This window comes from Dermacentor albipictus, chromosome 1, assembly GCF_038994185.2.
Source record: "Dermacentor albipictus isolate Rhodes 1998 colony chromosome 1, USDA_Dalb.pri_finalv2, whole genome shotgun sequence".
Classification (NCBI taxonomy): domain Eukaryota; kingdom Metazoa; phylum Arthropoda; class Arachnida; order Ixodida; family Ixodidae; genus Dermacentor; species Dermacentor albipictus.
The window spans coordinates 416,568,221-416,574,324 of record NC_091821.1 but is presented as its reverse complement, the minus strand read 5'-3'; the positions used below and the strand labels follow the sequence as shown (position 1 = coordinate 416,574,324).

Below are 6,104 nucleotides of genomic sequence, written 5' to 3'. Positions count from 1 at the left end.
CAGATAGGTTTTGGTTGTAGCTATACTACATTCGTACAGTTGCACAATTTGTCGCCTATTTGTATCCCTACTTCCGTGTACACCCCTATTGCACAATGCTGCCACCACAACCTGTAAACAATGCTAAATAGTTAAATAGTTAACTAACCAAATATATAGATTTCATGAGCAGAGCTTTCCAAATTAAAAAGGAAGTACTTGAAAGACCCAAACACGACGCACGCGCTAACTGGCAGAATCAAGAATGAAGTACTTAATAACAAAGGGCGCATAGCGGAGAATAGAAAAAAACAAATAAATTACTATATAGTTTTAACACCCTAACCCTAACACTCTAACCAGACTGGATGGCCCCTGCAATAGGCGTTAGAAAATGGAAAGTCCACGTTGCCATCTATTTAAACGTCGCTGTTCGAGTATCGCTGCAAGGCTACGGCGTCTATGTCGACGTAGTTGCATCGCTGCGGTCGCACCGCCGTTTGCATGGCCCCCTCGAATTCGCTCTGGCGGTGAATGTGGATGAAAGTCGGCAGTGGACAAGCGTGCTGAAGTGACCTGCTAAACTCGACGGAGCGTAGCCGCATCTGCCGGGAGCATGGCCGGCCGGGCCCCGTTTGGCGTTGACGGCTGAGTCTCTAAACGGGCTCGTGGGGGTGTCTGCCGCGGTACTCACTGGACCACTTAAACCGGCGCGCCGCCGGTTAAAACCTCGCAGCCTTCCCATGGTACAACACGGCACAAGCTCGAACGCCGTTTCGCCAGAACTTTGAGACGTGTTCGCCTTCTCTTTTCTGTCATACTATACGTGTCAGTGCGTCGTATGCTTTATAACCATTTCTTTTCCATTACCAGCAATACGCGCATATCATAGTGAACTTAAGATTTCTAGAACGCTTGAGTTTGAATAACCTGCGCTATAATATCCAGTGTCATATTTTTTTTAAAATCCGGGTGACCACAAGCGCACTGTGAACTAGGGGCCCAATAACAAAAAAACTATTCTATTCAGATTTTAGTCCAATCCCCTGACGTCCAATTAACGTAACCACCAATGCAAGCATCGGGTGGTGCCTCGCAACCTTCTTGAGCTACTCATTCAAATGTTCCCCTTGTTTATGGAAAGTAACTCTTGCTTGCTTTCAACGCGAATAGCATTGCAAATCATGACAGACATCTCTTATCTATTTCGCTGACAAGAGGATGAACTAGCGGCGCGGTGGAGAGCCTCACTGACTTGCCCAGACCTTCAGGACCAACTCTGGGCCATCCAACAAGCCCTGGCTCCAGGGCTTGCTCTCTGATACTCCCAGCGCGGCTTAGACATAGGCCACCAATTGCAGGACAGTTAATAAAGTGGTCATACACACACAAGAGGCGATGAACACACAGAAGTGGAGAGGGTCCGGTAGGACCGGTCTTGCACAGTGAAAGTAGATATGACGTATTACTTCTTCGGAAACCCGCAAGGTGGAGAGGAGTAATTGATAAAGGGAAAGTCAGACATCCACCCGTTCGTAGCAACTGCTACAAATGATTGGGTTTCCTTTGTAGCAGTTGCTACGAATGGGTGTATGTCTGATTTTCCCTTTATCAATTACTTCTCTCCACCTTGCGGGTATGCGCAGAACTACTACGCCAACCATTCACCTTTGCTTCGTGTGTTGTCGACAAATTCGACTTCGCCCTGCCATCTGCTAGCCGCCTGGTTAGCTCAGATGGTAGAGCGGCTGCCCCGGAAAAGCGGTGGTCCCGGGTTCGAGTCCCGGACCAGGACGAATTTTTCTTCAACTCTGAGGCTTTTATTTCGAGGAACCCGTATGGGTTTCCTTTGTAGCAGTTGCTACGAACGGGTGGATGTCTGATTTTCCCTTTACGAAAGTAGATATCAGCATTGCCATTTGTTGGGCATTTTAGTAAACTGACTTGGAAAGCATATTTAGCGCCAGCGAACAAGGACAGAAGGGAGACGACAGCGCATTGTGATGGCGTCTCTCTTCTGTCCTTGTTCGCTGGCTCTAAATAAGCTTTCGAAGAAAGTTAGATAGTATGGTTAGAACAGTTAGGCCAGCGTATTTGCTAGGTTTGCTTTCTCTAGTTTAGCTTGTGGTGGCTGGTTAAAAATGTTGCTGGCACGGGTCCTCAACGAACAAGAGTTGGCAGAGCTATGTCGTATATATGTGCCGAAAATGCTTGAAAAGTTATATAATAAAGCATAAATTTTAAGTGCGAAGCTTTTCTTGAAGAACATTTGCCACTTTGACAGTATCTATCTAGCCGCCTACGTCTTGGTGTTCTCGTGGTCATTTCGTTAACCTGGCATGTACAAAAATTCGCACAGTATGACAAGATTGTATGACGAACATAAATTATCGGCCATGACATGAATATCATGACATCTGTGTCATGTAGGTCATGAAACAAATTCCTATGCCTTCGTGCTCTCATGATCGTTTCTTTAAATTGGGATGTACTAAAATTGACATATCAGACGTATTGAGAATCAGACGTATGCGTTAAGAGACAAAGCCGGCAATATCATTACTAACATGGATGAGATAGTTCAAGTGGCTCAGGAGTTCTATAGAGATTTATACAGTACCAGTGGCACCCACAGCGATAATGGAAGAGAAAATAGTCTAAAGGAATTCGAAATCCCACAGGTAACGCCGGAAGAAGTAAAGAAAGCCTTGGGAGATATGCAAAGGGGGAAGGCAGCTGGGGAGGATCAGGTAACAGCAGATTTATTTAAGGATGGCGGGCAGATTGTTCTAGAGAAACTGGCCACCCTGTATACGCAATGCCTCATGACGTCGAGCGTACCGGAATCATGGAATAATGCTAACATAATGCTAATCCATAAGAAAGGGGACGCCAAAGACTTGAAAAATTATAGACCGATCAGATTACTGTCCGTTGCCTACAAACTGTTTACTAAGGTAATCGCAAATAAAATCAGGAACACCTTAGACTTCTGTCAAGCAAAGGACCAGGCAGGATTCCGTAAAGGCTACTCAACAATAGATCATATTCACACTATCAATCAGATGATAGAGAAATGTGCGGAATATAACCGACCCTTATATATAGCTTTCATTGATTAAGAGAAAGCGTTTGATTCTGTCGAAACCTCAGCAGTCATGGAGGCATTACGGAACCAAGGTGTAGATGAGCCGTATGTAAAAATACTGGGAGATATCCATAGCGGCTCCACAGCCTCCGTAGTGCTCCACAAAGAAAGCAACAAAATCCCCATAAAGAAAGGCGTCAGACAGGGAGATACGATCTCTCCAATGCTATTCACAGCATGTTTACAGGAGGTATTCAGAGACCTGGATTGGGAAGAATTGGGGATAAAAGTTAATGGAGAATACCTTAGTAACTTGCGATTCGCTGATGATATTGCCTTGCTTAGTAACTCAGGGGACCAATTGCAATGCATGCTCAATGACCTGGAGAGGCAAAGCAGAAGAGTGGGTCTAAAAATTAATCTGCAGAAAACTAAAGTAATGTTTAACAGTCTCGGAAGAGGACAGCAATTTACAATAGGTAGCGAGGCACTGGAAGTGGTAAGGGAATACATCTACCTAGGGCAGGTAGTGACGGCGGATCCGGATCATGAGACGGAAATAATCAGAAGAATAAGAATGGGCTGGGGTGCGTTTGGCAGGCATTCTCAGATCATGAACAGCAGGTTGCCATTATCCCTCAAGAGAAAAGTCTATATTAGCTGTGTCTTACCAGTACTCACCAATGGGGCAGAAACCTGGAGGCTTACGAAAAGGGTTCTACTCAAATTGAGGACGACGCAACGAGCTATGGAAAGAAGAATGATAGGTGTAACGTTAAGGGATAAGAAAAGAGCACACTGGGTGAGGGAACAAACGCGAGTTATTGACATCTTAGTTGAAATCAAGAAAAAGAAATGGGCATGGGCACGACATGTAATGAGGAGGGAAGATAACCGATGGTCATTAAGGGTTACGGACTGGATTCCAAGGGAAGGGAAGCATAGCAGGGGCGGCAGAAAGTTAGGTGGGCGGATGAGATTAAGAAGTTTGCAGGGACGGCATGGCCACAATTAGTACATGACCGGGGTTGTTGAAGGAATATGGGAGAGGCCTTTGCCCTGCAGTAAGCGTAACCAGGCTGATGATGATGATGATGATGAAAATTAACATTGTATGAAAAGAGTGTCTGACGAACATAAATGATAGCTCATGACATGTGTGTCATGTGAGCCATCAAACAGCCGCTTAGGTCATTGTGGTTTCATGCTCATTGCGTTAAGTTGGTCGGTACTAACATATGCATAGTATGAAAACAGTGCATAATTAACATAAATGGAAGGTCATGACATGAATTTGATAACATGCGTGTTATTTAGCTCATGAAACGGTCGCCCACATCTTGGTATGTACCAAAATTGGCATAGTGTGACAAGAATGCATGACGAGCATAAGTGATAGGGCATAACATGAATGTCTTGACATGCGTGTCATGCAGGTTATGAAACAACCCCCTACGTCTTGGTGCCCTAATGGTCTTTTCGTTAACTAGGTATGTAACAAAACTGGCCTTGTATGAGATGAGTGTATGAGAAACATAAATAATAGTTCATGACATGCGTGTGATGTAGGTCATGAAACAGCCGCCTACGTCTTCGTGCTCTTTTGTTCGTTTCGTTAACTTGGTAGGCTCCCTGCACACTGCTTCGCATAACATCGATTCCCACAGAGCGAGGGATCTGCCAGCGTTTTTATTATACGCAAAAAAAAGTCTACTTTTGCCGAAATCTCCGAGGAGCCAGTGCCAGAGTGATCGGGAGGGGGGGGGGGGTAGGCATCGTCTATTGTTTTTGGAGCGTGGCACCTCCTGCTATTGCGAGAAATTCGTGATTTCATTCGGCATATTTACGCAATTTTAATGCGTAGACTTCACTTTGACGTGGTGAGCTTTCGAAGTTTCCTGACTTCGTATGAAAGGCCAGCGAAGCGGCCGTATCACGGAAGATATATGACGCATAGCGAAGGGTATGCCGAAAAAGAACCATAAACATTTGTTGCCTCTTCTGTTCGGCGTAATCACGCATAATGAGTGTGTACACGTTATATGCGATGTGGATGTCGCGTGACAAACAAGCGAAGTGGATGAGGCCCTAGAATATTTGACCAATCGTGCATGGCTAATGGCACAATTGGAATAGAACCAAATTGGAATAGCTTTACGTTATAGCGCCCCAAGTGGGCATTTATCGGGCACAAGTGCCGCGTATACGATGCATAAAGCCGCAGTCAGTGAAGTGATGTTACATAAGATTTCCGTAATGGATCCGATTTGAAGGAATCGACAGACTTTTACAAATGCCTGTAAAGAAAACAGGTGTTTTTTTGCTGAGACGATAGGATATCTGTCTACAGAAGCAGGCAGACTTTACTACGTGGATAAGGCACGTTTAGCCTTTAGTCATTATTATCCCCCCGATTCACAGCAGCATCCGCAGCAAGTGTCTCCAGGAATACTGATGTGTGCTTAATTATTTACGGTTTTCGTCTTTCTTCTCTATATAAACACTCTTTTTTATTCCTTAGGTGACGAAAATTCTTCTTTAACGGTACCTGCCACTGCACTGTTGTATTATTTCATTTGTGTATTATTATCTATGTTTGGCTGTAGATTGGAGGGAAATAGAGCAGCTAGGTGACCTTGTATCTCTCTTCCAACCGAAACAGTAGCAAGGCACAGGCGCCACAATCGCTCCGCAGTAATTGATTTATAATAGAAACGAGCAGACCTATCATTGTCTCTGGAATGAACAAGCGCCGTCGTGTACCCCTGCCTTGCTCGAGCACAATGGCAGCAAACTGGAGCGAAGGTATATCTTCAGGCTTACCACAATGTACATGATGCACATATACCGGGTGTCCCGCGTAGCATTAACCAAACATCAAAAATATGCAGAAGCCATGCAGCAGGACTGAACCAAGGTAATGTTGTTTGCCGTCGCTTGGAGATACTCATATTATTGTTCTTTCATTCCGCCGATCATAAATTGATAATTGAATAATAATTGAATAATACAATTGTAGACCAACATGAAAAACTCC

General features: G+C 44.6%; 1 non-coding gene across 1 annotated transcript; it reads left to right on the top strand.

Annotated features, from left to right (window-relative positions):
• The first annotated feature begins 1,700 nt into the window (after nt 1–1,700).
• On the top strand, nt 1,701–1,775 carry TRNAP-CGG (transfer RNA proline (anticodon CGG)). The gene has a single exon. It is a non-coding gene; the product is annotated as a tRNA-Pro (tRNA).
• The last annotated feature ends 4,329 nt before the right edge of the window (nt 1,776–6,104 follow it).